Raw genomic sequence first — 14,861 nt, 5'->3', positions numbered from 1 at the left:
AACTGTACTTCATAAAATGCCCAGGCATTAAAGAATTAAGGTATTTTGAAAAAAGAATAATATGAGAGTAATTAAACTGAGAAATTCTAGGAATAGAAAATTTGAGACCAATATTGTAGTCTTCTACATTTCTCTCAGGCACCACAACAAGAATTCCTAGGGCAGAAATTTTCTCCAAACAGGAAAATTTTAAGATGGTATTTCAAGATATACACTTTTGCTCTTGAAATCTGTAGCTTCAATATTTTTCTTTTCAGTCTCCTTGTTACTAAAGTTCCACTAAGGATGGCAGCTTTTCCTGTGTACTGTCATTAGCCATGGATTTTCATCCATTATCAGGAAATCTTAACCCTTGAAGAAGCAAACCTGGACCCTGGAGGAAGAGAGAATGACCTGAGCTCCAGTGGAAGGAGCTGTCTACTGTCTTGTGGCACTGGGGGTTCTGCTTTTACTCTCCTCCATTCTGCAGTCTCTCTTACTACCTAGCTTCTTTCGGTTGCTAGAGCAGGAATGATTAATATTGATAAAAATCAGTCATTAGTGATTCATCAGTTTACCTGTCCCTTATGGCATCATTGTAGTATGATCTTTGAAAGGTTTTGGTGAGGGTTTGCTAAAAAACAAGATGCAATGCATTGTTTTGTTTGGTGGTTTGTATTTAATGTACAAATATTACCATGAGAACTTTTCTCTTTATATTCACCATACTACTGAGAACTGAAAGAACTGTACTCTCTCCTATCCAGAACTAGATGTAAAAAAAGAACTCTGTTAGCAAGAATAGGATGCACTGAAGCACGTTTTTGCTGACAAGGTACAAGGTATTACAGTCTGACTCCTCATAGAAACACATTTCCACAGCAAATACACAAACTGTGTACAATGGCAGTGATAAAGCATTTCATGCTCTTGTCTCTTGCCTTCCCATTTAAACCAGCAGCCAAAAGAAAAGATGAAGCACCTGGATATTGTCATAGCCTGGAAAAGGTTGACCATAAGAGGCAGAGGTCCACTTTAATAAACTGAGTCAAAGGCTGCATTGGAAATTTTTGCCGTTGTCAAGTTTGTACTTCTTAATAGTTAGGGGATTTGGGTTATACTGGTAAGTATTTATTCCTGGTGATTACTGCTTTTGTTCTAATTGGTGCTGCTGGAGAGGAGAGGGCAAAAAGCGTCCGCTATGTGAGGGCTAGTTCATTGCAGGAAGCATGATGACAGGCATAGAATGAGAGCAAGCTCTGCCTTAAAGATCTAACCAGACAGGTCTGGGAATGAGAACGTTGAAGCACAGAGAAAGACAGCAATTTGCCTAAGGTGAACCAAACATACAGCCTTGCAAACAGTAAGAAAATGGACAATGTAAGTCCTGATAGCAGTTCTCTGCTGTTCATCCAGCAGTCACAGGTCTACATTTACATGCCTGTTACTTGAATGGAGGCAGAGGAAAAAGTAATTTTCATAATTATGAGGCAAACTCTCCCACTCAGATAGCTGCCTCCTCGCATTCTGGCCCAGTACCCCACTTATCACATCAATAAATACAAAAAACTGGAACAGTAGATGTAGCCGAACATATGGATATATATTGGAAAATTTCAGCTTTGCTTTTTGTTTTGTTTTTTTTGTTTGTTTGTTTGTTTGTTTGTTTGTTTTGTTTGTTTTTTGGTTTTTTTTTTTTTACATTGTTGCAACAATCCACATCCCTGCTGGGCTTTGGTTGCAGCTTTCGCTAATTATATTATTTGAGACATTTTGTCATACAGTGAATCAGATCCTCAACTGATTTAAAGGAATGCAGCTGCACTGGTAGTAGAGATTTGCCTGTTTTGCCTGTTCTTACCAATTGTTCGCCATCTTCCCCCAAATGAAAATGCAAACTGCCATACCCTAAAATACATTTTTTAAAAGCAAAGGGATATGCTTTTAGTAGATCTTTCCAATTTATTTCCTAGAACATATTGAGAACTCCATTTGCACTCTAAAAAGTGCAAAGAAAGAGTGCTGGCTAACAAAGAAGAAAAAAAACCCTGTGACTTCCATACATTCTCTAGATGTATCTTCCCATAGAAATAAAACTTCAAGACTATTACCACTTTCAAATCTATTAAATATATCCAAGAAAGCAACAACCATGGAAGACTGGTAGATGACTGCTCTATACAGGATAAGAGAAACTGGAATAGGGAAGGCTGCCTTACAGTTATCCTCCAGACCAATTGTGGATTGTCACCTAGGGACAACAGTAAAAATATTATTTTTCTTCCTAATATCAGTTCTATTTGGTCTGAAAATGGTCATAAGTTTTGTCATGTCAAAAGACTTATAAAGCTGATGAATAAATCCAGCTAGAAGGATATTAGTTTTGAAAGGCTCCAGTTTTCTGCAGCAATTGGTGTTCAAGGCACTGGATTTGCTTTTTCAAATATTGTGGCATGAGATAAAAGCAGATTACTTTCCTCAAGCAGCTATACATTTTCTCAGTCTTTTTGCATAGATGACTATATAAATTCTTTAGCTATAAGAACCTAAATAGTCAAATTCTTTCTGGCAACATTAACACAGGTTAAATTTCAGCTGTCACTGCCGTCTTCCTGGTGCCTGGAGATGCATCTTTATAGAGCCACTGATTTTCTGTAGCCTTAAAACTTCTGGGAGGGGAGGAGGAAGGCAGCCTAACAGAGGTTTATTTCTGCTTTGACATGTAGCTTAGACTTCATATATCAGATATTTCATGACTTGTTTTCCAAGCACTGCTGGCACCAGAGTTGCTGCTGCTGCCTATATGTTTGTGCAGAGGTTCTTTAGATATGAGTGGCTGCTTTGTAGCTGGCAAAGTTGCAGGAGGTGGCACGTGAATCTTGCAGAGGGAACACAACTCCCACCCACTCACAGCCCAAGCCTTGCCTGGGATCACCTTTGGCATGAACACAGGCTCAATGTGTGTGTTCTCACACCGGGAGCACAAAAACAGCTTAGAGAGGTGCGGCAGCTTTTCCAGCCTTGACGCAAATGCTACAGTTCGCTCATGCATGCTGCTGCTGCTGCCCGCTAGCTCACAGAGGAAGTTCTTAGCCCTCACCTTCAGCAGGTGAAGGAGCAGCCCCCACAGCAGCCTGGGCTCCCCACCCGGTGGGGGCTGTGAGAGCCAGGGAATAGATGCCTTTTCTTAGTCATGGGGGCCTTATAACTTGGGAGGCAGAGGCAGCTGCACCTGCTGCTCCAGTTTATACTTCATTAGTATAAACCATTGTCAGATGTTTGGGATGAATCCTTCCACCTCTGCTGGCTCTGGCACTTTCTAGATACAAACAAACTTGCAAATTATTTGGGTGACTAGTCTAATTTTTTTCCCTTTCCTTTCAATTTTGTCAATCCCAGTGTTCACAGCTCTTCTCAGCCACAACAAATAAATTACCAATAGCCCATGGTAGTAATCTATACCTTTTCCCCATCATTTCTCTTTCTCAAAGGAAACCATTAAAACAAAGCCTTACTACTATATCTAAGCTGAGAAAATGTTTTCCTCCATTCTTTCCTCTGATGTTCTTCCACTCTTATCCCCCACTGAGAAAGACTATATTTAATGAGATCATTGTGTTATTAATAGTGATTTTGCTGATTTTTCCACCATTAAATACAGATGATTTTGAACAGTGCAGTGTTCAATTACCTGATTGTGAAACTCTAATGTTAATAGGATTATTCATGCAAGCACTCTCCATGTTATGCAACAATTGCATAATCACTGCCTGAATATTGCCTTAAGTTCCAGCTCCAGTTTCTCCAAATCTCATCCTCCCACCCTGTTACAAGTTTTCATGCTGTATGTTCCTATGCTAAAAATTCTCTCCAATAAGTAATGAAGATGAAACATTTAAATTTGGATTCTCCCAGCTTTCTAATGTATTTCTTAGTACTACAGCTCTAGAGACTGCTTGTTGGGATTTTGGGGATTTTCTCATTTGGTTGTGTGGTTGGTTTTATTTGGCTTTTTTGTTGTTTGCTGAAAGGAACAGAAATGGCAAAGTCAAAACAGTTTCCCCTAGTTTTGTTTTACAGCAAACACAAATGTAAGTGCAGCTGTTCACAATGGATTCATAGACTTTGCCATTCTGAAATGGAAAAAGGAAAACAAGGTTACCATTGCTGCTTTTTCTTTCCTCCTCAAATTCAGACTTTCCTCTTATCCACTGCTCTAATCATTTTACTGCTGTTCTAATAATTACATTGTTTCTATGTGGCCAAAAGGTGAAAAAAAATGCTCAGCTTTTCGAAGGTGTATTACTCTGCAGGGACCAAGACTCACCATCCGTACTAGAAACAGTAGTAAAATAGGAGACCATCTGGCCTATTTACCTGCTCATGGAGAAGCAACAGTCCCCATGCCAGCTGGAGCTGTGTTTGCCAACATTTTGGAAGTCCCCAAAGCTGAAATTAATGACCAGATGTTAGTGGAAGCTCAGCATCACCACCTCCACTTCACATACCCTATACCTTTTTGCTCCAGCTTCAGTTGCCTTTGGGTGCAAGGAGCATGGGAAAAAATGGCCTTAAATATGCTTTGAGCCCCATTTCAAGGCTTCTTAAAACAAGCTATTTAGCACAGTGGTAGGGAAGGAATGGAATGTGTCCATGAAACAATGCCTGTGACAGTAAATCCAACCTAAACCTCATAAATACACTCGCTACTTTGAGAGCTGCACAGATGATCAGAATTCAAATGCTGTATATTCTCAGCATCAAATGCTCTGTCTATACTAACTCTTTTTCTGTACAGTATCAGTTGCATCAGGAGTCTAGGCTCTTCTGTTTCTTCATACTTTTATGTCTGGCTTTTTCTTCTTTTTTTCTCTTGTTATCTGTAAACAGAACTAGGAAAATATAGAGCATTTCAGTGTATGCGGTTACGATATACTGGCTCAGTGACACAGATTCCTTCAAGAGACAATATTATCAAATACATTACAGCACTTTGCGAATGCACTTGGCATGCAGTACAAGCTCTTGAGAACTTAAAGTGGGGCTTTGATGTACCTGATGCTGGAGCCAAAAATCTTCTAATCTTTGGGAAACAGGATGGTAATTGGTGTTTGATCTATAAGAAAGTTGCAACTGCCACCTATACAATTATGGGGAATCATGGCATGGACAGAAATGGAAGCTGCATGGTATTGTTTCCCCCCCAAGTAATCCTCTTCTGCCACCTGACATCCAGGTAAAGGCTGAGGAAAACTACACTATTAATTTGTACTGCAGACATTAATAGGGAATACAGATTTATATTACAGATATTTCCCATAGTATTTTCTACAAACCATAGACTTCAAATATCCAGTAATTTTAATTCGGTCTCTTTGCAGATTTCCCCCCCCCTTATATCCTTGTTAGAATTAAGATAAAATACATCCACTTCTCTCCCCTACATGGAACCAGTTGTTTCATCCTAGTAGGTAGGCTACCAGACTTTTCAGGCAGTTTTCTCTTGTCAAATCTATTCTGGCTGTTCCAAGTCATTGTCTTCTCCTAGATGGAACTGAATATAGAAAATACAAAATGGTATACTGGTGACAGATTACAGCCCACACAGATTCCTGAGGAGTATACATAATTATTACAATGACAAGAGTAAAGACGACAAATACAAGCTATAAAATTACAAATATAGGACTCCTAGAGTCCATTACCTTCCCCCAGCACACTCAAATCCCAGGAAATTGTCAGTATGCATGCCTTTTTTGTACATGTAGAATAATACAGATCATATATTTCCTAGAGCAACCACTGTTAGTTAGGCTAATACATTCCCAATCTCAGAAATTCCATCCTAATACAAACCAGACTGTATCAGTAAATGCCAACAGAAACCCCACCTTCTCTCCATTTTGATTATTTCCAAATGTGAACAGTTTATCTGAAGGTACATGGGGCATCTCTGCATCTCCCCATTTGGTAGTGCTTATGCAAGAAAAGCACGAAAGGTTGACAGCTACATTATTTTAATAGGGAAAATGCATTTGTAACTCCAAAGCAGCTTGTCTGTGTTTAAGTCTTGACTTTACTCTTTTTCTCAATGCTTACAGCTTCCTTTGTTCAGGCATACTTCTTGTTCAATTAAGAGTGAGATATTTCAGAAGCTGGCAAGTAACTCAGCAAATTGGAAAGCATTCCATGTATCAAGTCATATTCCCCTTTTTTCTTCATAACTGACCTGGTACATTCTTAAAAATATTAAAGCTGGTGGTTGTGCTTACCTAAGGACTGACCTAAAGCTCTTTACTGTAAGGGGGAAGAATTCTATCAACAGGCATTGTACTAAGCCCCTTCTGCTGAAGTGGTGATTTCTGTTTGTCACAGGCTTTAAACATACTCTGTGTCTGTTAAAGTTACAGATCTTCTAACATAGGACTGTGTGCAAAACCTTAAGCTGCCTAAACCAGAGGTGCCATGTGGAAGGCAGGTCTATAACAGAACAGGTGAATGGCTTTTCCCTCATCTTCTGACACCCTACTCCAGAAGAAAAAAAAATGCTGTTCCCCATAAAGAGATATAAGGTTTTATTCTTTGCATGTTGAGTCTCTTAAAGGTATTTTCCTCTCTTACTGGTTTTATGTGTCCTGGAACTATTCCTCTCTATACTCAGTCAAAGGGGCTCTGTTCTAAAGAGAGTTCAGTTTTGGAAAAAAAATTACATGCTGAGCTGGAAAAGTGGAGGAGGACAGCAGGAAAAAAAATCATGGTTATAGTTATAAGGAGAACTAGTCAAAAAGTAGTTTCCAGTTCCCAGGAAATATGCCTGTTCTAGAGTGGTTTGGACAGATTTCGAGTTGACAGCAAGACATTCTCAAAAACAGTGTTTCCATAGAAAATAAGTTTTCAAGACCCTGCAGCTGCACTAACTGAGTCATTATCTCTAAGGTTTGCAATTCTCGAAACTGATGGATTCTAGATGGACCTGCTGGGATGTCAACCCTGCAGTCAGAGGTACTGTATAACTATTTCCATGTTTTCAAGTCTTCACACATGCTCTGAAGTGAGAAGCTGTACAGCGGTGGAGCCAGGGCTCTGAGTAGGTGTTCCAGCTGCTAGGTGCTGTGCCACAGTGCTGAGCCTGCTGGGGCTGCTTCCCGCTCAGGACAAAACTTGGAGTTCCTACCATGGCAACCTGACAGACAAACATTGCAGGCCTTCACCTGGCTTTGGAGCAATCTGCCCAGACCCCAAAAACTTAACTTTTGGGGCATTATCGTCACACAGCCAGTTTTCAAAAAAACTTTATTTCAAGACTGCTGGTTCTGGAGTAGCCTGGATGGAATGTCCCTGCCTTCTGTGGTCCTAGCTTCAACATATAAGAAAACTCTTTTTGCCTGAAATAGCTCTAGCTTTATTTCTTGCCTTCCTCCAGGAGCCAGGTATAAATAAGCTAAAGGTTTGCCCATCATTCCTGTCAGCTGATGGATCACAAACAAAACACACATGCATCTAACTTAAGATCTATTCCATCAGTTCTAGTACAATTGTTTTGCCTATTGTGTATGTATTGTACTGCATTTATATGTAATTTATTTCAGTTCATGGAATGAATTCATGAGACATATAGTGCTCCCAAGATTTAATTAAGACCCGATCAGATATCAGGTTGCACCTTCCACCAAAATATAACTACTGATCAGCAAACTAATTTATGAATATTAATGCCTCTTTCTACCAAAACGCATAAAAATCCTTCTTTCTAACAGGACTACTGAAACCCAATTAATAAATATGCCACTAGATCCTATCTCCACTTCACACATACAAGTATATGACAGTGCTCTTGTGTATTAGTAGTAAAGCCATTAAGGCAGGGCATAGGAAACTTTATACATGAATATATTGCTTTACCAGGAACAGATGAGAAAATGGAGTCAGAAGGAAAGTGTTTAGTAATAAGAAAATACTTAGAGGAAAAAGATTTCATGTGGAATGTTTAATTATTTCTTCTGAGAAAAGTTCTAGTCCTGTGCAAAACATGTGGTATGCATTGTAAATAACAATAAATTGTTAATTGTATTCAGAAGTGTAGAACATTTTTCAGTTTTTCAAAATTTAATCTCTGGTGCTTGTTCCTTATTTCCAGTTCACACCAAAAAATCATTATGAATTTTACAGTGGGTGAAACCCTAAGTTTTGTCTCATTATGATATTCCATTCCTAGAATAAATTCAAATATAAAATTTCTATAGGCTATAAAGGCTTTAATGAAGCTACTGTAGTGTTAGTATGTTTGTTTCACATACATGTACACTGAGATTATTCTCTAGAAAATACAGATGAAAAATACTGATAGATACTATGTGGCTACTAGCTCCATTTGTCACTCAAAAAGCCTGAGATTTTTCCCAAGATTCTTATTTTATTTTAAAAATAAATACTTTTATTCTTTTAAAAGTCAAAAGAAGACAGAAGTAAAATACACCTCACCTCCTCTTGATTCATTTTCAAATACCTTCTGTTCATTATTATTTCTTTTGTCAGAATTGCATAAAACAAAATCCATATTATTTACACAGATACTTCTCTTAGTCTCTGCAACTGAGAGGAAACCACAGAGAAGGTACGAGAAATACCCCATCACAGACTGCATTCCCCACCTATAAGCAGTTTACAAGCTGCTTTAACACCACTGATTGAAAGACTTCAAACTACTGCCTGCCTCCCAACAGTATACAGCTGAGGATTTGTTTATAGCAATGGATATCTCAGATAAAATTCAATTATTTTTTTTTTTAAGAGCACAAGAGACTCTGATCCACAGTCTTTGCAAAGATGAATTTAATTGGCAGCTATTCTGCCAAAGATAAGCACTCGTAGTTTTACACTTGAATTAATAATGTTGAATAGATACATTACTATTCCCTTGTTATCACTGATCTGAAACCTCTAGGAGGGATATAATAGTTCCTGCTCTGCCTTTCTATCAAACTAGCCAAACTGTCAACACCTGGTGCAAGTTAATGATCTGACAAAAATTTCCAGTGTAGACAGTTATCCACAGAAAAATGGATTAAAACTCAGCTTTGTCATAGAGACCATCATGCACTCCTCAGTTTCTATCTAATCTGAATATTAAAAGTTCTAATATGCTTCAATTTGAGGCTCACTGTAGACTTATATCCAATATACAACATTTGTCCTGGCACCTGAAAGCTTTGGCTCATTCTGATACGTGTACTATATTAGAAGATGGCCAGTCTGGACAACAAAGATCTGTTCATTTCTTTAAGTAAATAAATAGAAAATAGAAAAAATAGTAGGTTGACTTTGGAGCAATGGAGCCATGATATACTGTCTTCTACAGAACAGTAGTGAACCTGGTAAATGCTTGGTCACTAAGAGGATGGACATTAAAAATTGAACCAAAAGAGACAAAATGAAATAAAAAAAGCTTTTACTTTTAATGGAATACCCTTTTGCCAATTATATAACAAAGGTCAGCATGTAATGGGATAAAACCATAGATACATAGGAAAGAATAAAATTTTTACCACCAGAATAACAGTTACATACTTCAATTTAACAAAATTGAATGAATGCTTAGTCTAATTCTGACCTTCTTAGGGTGTTGCCACAATTGACTTCAACCCACAGCTTGTAAAACTTTTTTTGCCTTTATGCACACCTGGTTTTGCGCTGTGTGTATATACATAGCCAGAGTTTGCAGTGACATACTGCAGGTTCTGCTATAGTGTTAGGCATTGATTATGGAACTGCACTGGGATTCCCATTTTCTGTGCTGCAGGTTATTCAGAACAGATTTTTCTGTTGTGCATGCCAGGCATTTTCTTTTATTCCTGCAGTGATTGATATTCAACTCAGTTATCTGTTTTGATGGCAAAACCTGGGAAGTCTCTTTCCAAAAAGAGAAAAAAATCTGGATATCCTCCAGGAAATACATTATCCTCTTTGCTGTTCATCAGGATCTTATTTCTTACCAGCATTGTTACAAGACATTGCTGTATTGTTGCGTTTATCTGAAAGAAGTGTCTAAAACCTTTCTGTTTATATATCACAGGAAAGATCTGGTTGAGGTTTGGGGTTTTGGTGTTTTTTTTCTGTTTTTGAAGCGAGAATGAATTGGATTGAAGTTGCAATGTTTTCTATACATTGTCATTTACATTTTCTTGACCCTAAAAAAAAAAACCAACCCTGTGTTTCTAGTTTAGATCCCTTCAAAGAGTGAAAGAGGAACCCCATTAAGTTTACAAAGCTTAGCCTCCTTGCTTTAAAGAACTGTGGAATAGTTTCTTGGGATTTGTTACAAGTACCTTACAAAGATGCGTTAATTATCTGATCTCAGTTTACATTTGTTTTATCTTCATTTTGTGCAGACTGTAGCATATTCTTTTCCTGCTGCCTCCTTAGAAATGGTTATTAGAACAGCAATTGATGTTCAAACAAATTCAAGTCAACTTCATGCTGGACAAGTGCCTCAAGAGCATAGCACTGTCCAGTACACTCCATCCAAAGGAAAAACTAGCCCAGTGACAAAGAAGGAGAAAGAATATAACTCATCCAATGCTGGAGTTATTGCTAAGATATGTCTGCAATAATTGCCCAAGGAGAGAATTTTCTGCCGAGTACAAATCTTGTGGATTTTTGTTTTATGAGTTTGTTTAAAGGGGTACTGGGCTTAATGGAAATTTACAGAGATCGTACTTGTACTCCCAGTGTCCAGACATTACAGTACCACAGAAAGAAAGTGGCCATGTCAGCAGGTTTTCGGGTATTAAGCTACCTCTGAGAAAAATTATTGCATTGCAGGACACTAGAGACAGCTGTGAATGTTTTCCTTCATATGAGGTAAGGACAACTGAGGAAAACGGATGAGATTTTTCTTCATTTCTGTCAAAGTCCCTACACAAAGAAAACATTTCATTTTTGAACAGGGTATGAAGCAACCTGTCTAAAATAAACAAGGCTGGCTTAAAAAAATATCAGGTATGAGATAGCAAGGACTGATGCTAACATCTATAAGAAATGATTGCATAGAGAGGGGTAAGGAACATTTGAAATGACAGGACAAGATAAATATAGCTGTGTGTTACCAACTTCCACTGACTCACAGAATATCAAATCTAAATGTAATGTTTTTTTTTCTGCTGCAGTTGGTCTAAAACAAGCCCTTCTATGACCAAATATTTAGAGGAAAGGACTGGGAAAAGGCATAATTCTTCTCATGAATAACTTGCTTGTTTTTTAGTGTTGGTGATCTCAATTAGAATTCCAGCCTTATGAATGAGATAATTGTTTTAACTTTCATGACCAACAAACCCAGCCTCTGCCTAAAGATTCCGAAGGCAAGGAACCCTTATTTCAGGGTTAATGGAAAATACACACAGAAACAAGTTCCCCTCACACATGAGGAGGACAGCAGATTTACACGTGGGCCTTCTGGGGATACTTGGTGCAGTGCTGCATATATGCACCCTGCCATGAAACCAGTGCTTTTGTTATAGCTGGACTTCCCATTCTGACAAGGAAGTACATTTTCAGCAAGGTGCACATCCAAATGCTAACAGCTATGACCTGGGCTTTTGCAGCTCAAAAACAGCCCTCGGGCGCAAACCCTACTTTTGGGGTAGTGAATCACTTAACCTAAGAGCTCACCAGTAGTGCAGTGAAATGCATGTTCTATCTGTCTACACCACATCCACACGTAAAGAGCTTATGGAGAGAAGCAAGCTTTATCATTATCTATAGATGCTCTATTAATATTGTCTTGTAACAATTGTGTTGTGTATTTTATGGACCATACCAGAATCTCCATGAAGACGAACTAAAGCTTCAGCTCAAAATGAGCTTCTAGGTGGATGTTCCAAAATGCTTGAAATTCCAGGTTTAGGCATGGATATCAGAAAACTGATAAAGTGACTAAATTGAGGTTTGTAAGTACTCACACAGGTAAAAGGCTCTCTGATGCAACACACAAAAGCAGGATAAAATCCACTCCAAACTATCCCTGGGGCAGAGTCTCATTTGCGGTGAAATATTACACATTTCCTACAAAGGTGACAAAAATGAAGGTACTGAAAGAGGTGTAATGAGAAGACTCTTCTAACAAACACCACCAGCTGCAGACTAGCAACTCCTCAATGGAAAGGAATGCTACAATTTAAGGCTTTTTTTTCTAAATAGTAATTTAAGAAATAGCTAAATCCTAATTTATTCCAAACTTGAGGGTGACTGGCTTTGTACTAGAGTTGCTCTGGATCTGTGGAGCCTGTGAACAAGTGTTTTGAAACAGCACTATAATCAGGGGGGACATCTCACGTCTGCGGAAGAAGTGACAAGGAATCTGCAGAGAATAAGTTATTCCATGAGCACCAGAGCCAACTACATCTGGTTTCCTCTGGACTTATATCTTCTTGTTGGTTGACTTTTAACTGAATATGTGTGAGCTCATCCTAATTAAACATCCAGTAGGTATTAGAGAAAAATCTTCTATAGCTCCTTGTTTGAAAACAGATAATTCACATACAGAAAAAAAAAGAAGCCTTAGTGGAGGAGGAGACACTCCAATGATTGAAACAGCAAAAACTCCAAAAGAGGCTTCTTTTTTTTCTAAGCAGTTAGGTATTCACAAAGTGCTATGCCATGTAGATTTTTCACTTTAGTAACAATTTAAGTGATACTTATTTTTCCACTCCCTCCAGTGAAAATAGGGTATTTGCTTTCCAGGAGAGCTTTTTCATTACTTATTAAGAATTTAATATGATTAAGAACTTTATTCACAAACATGTCTGGCTCAAAAAGGAAAGACTGGTAAAGATACTTACATAAACCTCATTTCCTTAGGAAATCAGGATTCAAATAATTCAGATATGGAGAGAGATGAAATAACCTGAGGGAATGGCTACATTTGGAATTCACAGTGGTTTCCCTGTTGATTAGTGAATCTTATTTCAACATTCCTCACAGTGGAAGAGCCAGTGTCCTGGGAAAACCCAGATATTATTTCTGTGATTACCACACCACCATCTACTCCTTAAGGAGCCTGTAATCCCGGTGAACAATGGAAGGAGGAAATAAACCAGGCAATTCTGACAGTGTTGCAGTTATGATACAGATTTCTGTGCATGTTCAGGACATGTAGCTTAATCTCTGAGCTCAGATTTCCAGATCTCCATGCTAATGCTTTAAGCACAGAACTGCTTTTTTTTTTTTTTCCTCCTGGACACGCTCAGAGGTACGTGAACTCTTCCATGTGAGTAATCTCAGCAGGGAAAGGTGATACATCTGTGCTGTGGAACATGGTATCTGACAGACTGCCAGCAAACTCAGCACTGGGGATTCTGGATGTCATTTATAAAAAGGAATTTAAGCTGCTTGACAGAGTTCCAGATTTTTCTTACTGTGGACTGCAACAAGATAGAGACTAAGCAAAGACACTGCTATGTAGAAATCAGGAATGGCGGGTAAAAGATAAAAACAGAGTCACTCTTTGAATGCTCAAAACAGTGCACAGTCCACTACATTGATAATGACATTGAAAAAGCATTGGTAAGAAAATTTTTCTATATTCACTTTTTAATTTAAGGAACTATTAATAGAATAAATTTAAGGTTTTATTATGGGAATTTTCAGAAAGTATCAATGTGCTTTTTTTTTTGTTTGGTTGTTTTTTTGCATGACAACTCCTGAGATCTATTTTAGAGAATGACTCAACTTTGTGATCAAGTGATAGTGTGCTTTCTAAATGTTGCCATTCTCTTAAAGTAAAAGCTTTCTTGAGTATAGATTCCATGCCACTTAGCATTTCCACTAAACTTGGTTCTTTCTTTTTCCCTGGGTCACAAGTGGTTTTGTTTCTTTTAAAAAGAGTACAACTGATAAATCTACTATGAAACTATAAAGTCTACTAGAAAGTTTTCCATCGCTTTCAAAGAGATCCCTATCAGGCCCTGTTTGACTACAAGGCAAAATGTACTTTGCTATTTACACAAAAGAATATAAAGTTACTAACCAGCAGAAAAGAATGGAAAAAAATTTTCCTCTCCTGCCTTTTATACACTCAGAGATGCGTAAAAAGGAGAGGAATAAGGAAGGTGTTATTTCATTCTGAATGGAAAAAAGCAGAATTAACTCAGGGTGGCTTCACTAATTATCTGCTGCAAAAGGAGTGGAAATTATATAGCCCTAGGAGCTTTCCAAGGCACAAGGCCTAGAAGAAAAAAATTAGAGTTCATTAGCCAGCCCCGTAAGCTGGAACTAACAATCAGTTAGCTGGGACTCTAAATTTAATGCTAATTACTTATTTTGTTGCTTTTGTATTTTATCACTTAAATGGCATATGCTTAACCTGTTTTAAAGTAAACATCTCCTAAAAATTTTATCTTGTGGCTTAAATGGCTTCTAAATGATCTATCCCAGCACAGTACATCCCAAACCCATCAGGCAGCTGCAGGGGGAGTAAAATCCACCCTTCCAATCCTCGGCATCCTGATAGATACAAGGTATAAGGAAAAGAAAAAGGCAACTCAGTATCTCTGTTCAAAGCTTCCCCAGCAGTTTTAGAAATTACAAACAGTACCCGACATTAGCTTGGAACTGCTTGTTGGGTAATGGTGGGGAAACTTCCCAAGAATTACAACGCAATCCAAATGGCATGAAAACACCAGTGCAGTGCCCTCATCTTTACCCATGGTAGTATAACCTTCTTCCCAGGGTATCAAGCAAGTGCAAAAGCAGTCCTCTTTTCCAGTATTGCTGTTGTGATTACAAGCAAGAAAGTAAGTATTACAAAATAGTATCAATTAGATAGACCACATGCAGGAATTTAAAAATGATAGCTTTCATAGCATAAGGAGCAAGGAATATTCAAG

General features: G+C 38.1%; 1 long non-coding RNA gene across 1 annotated transcript; it reads right to left on the bottom strand.

Moving 5' to 3' along the window:
- Positions 1–9,410: 9,410 nt before the first annotated feature.
- On the bottom strand, positions 9,411–12,035 carry LOC134160660 (uncharacterized). The gene is made up of 2 exons (XR_009963652.1): positions 11,937–12,035; positions 9,411–10,893 (listed from the first exon to the last, which is right to left on the bottom strand). It is a non-coding gene; the product is annotated as an uncharacterized LOC134160660 (long non-coding RNA).
- Positions 12,036–14,861: the final 2,826 nt, after the last annotated feature.

Source organism: Pezoporus occidentalis, unplaced genomic scaffold, assembly GCF_034315485.1.
Source record: "Pezoporus occidentalis ecotype Australia unplaced genomic scaffold, CSIRO_AGI_Poc_V1 ctg101, whole genome shotgun sequence".
Lineage (NCBI taxonomy): Eukaryota > Metazoa > Chordata > Aves > Psittaciformes > Psittacidae > Pezoporus > Pezoporus occidentalis.
The sequence above is the reverse complement of the archived record's forward strand: the minus strand, read 5'-3'. Positions and strand labels throughout refer to the sequence as shown.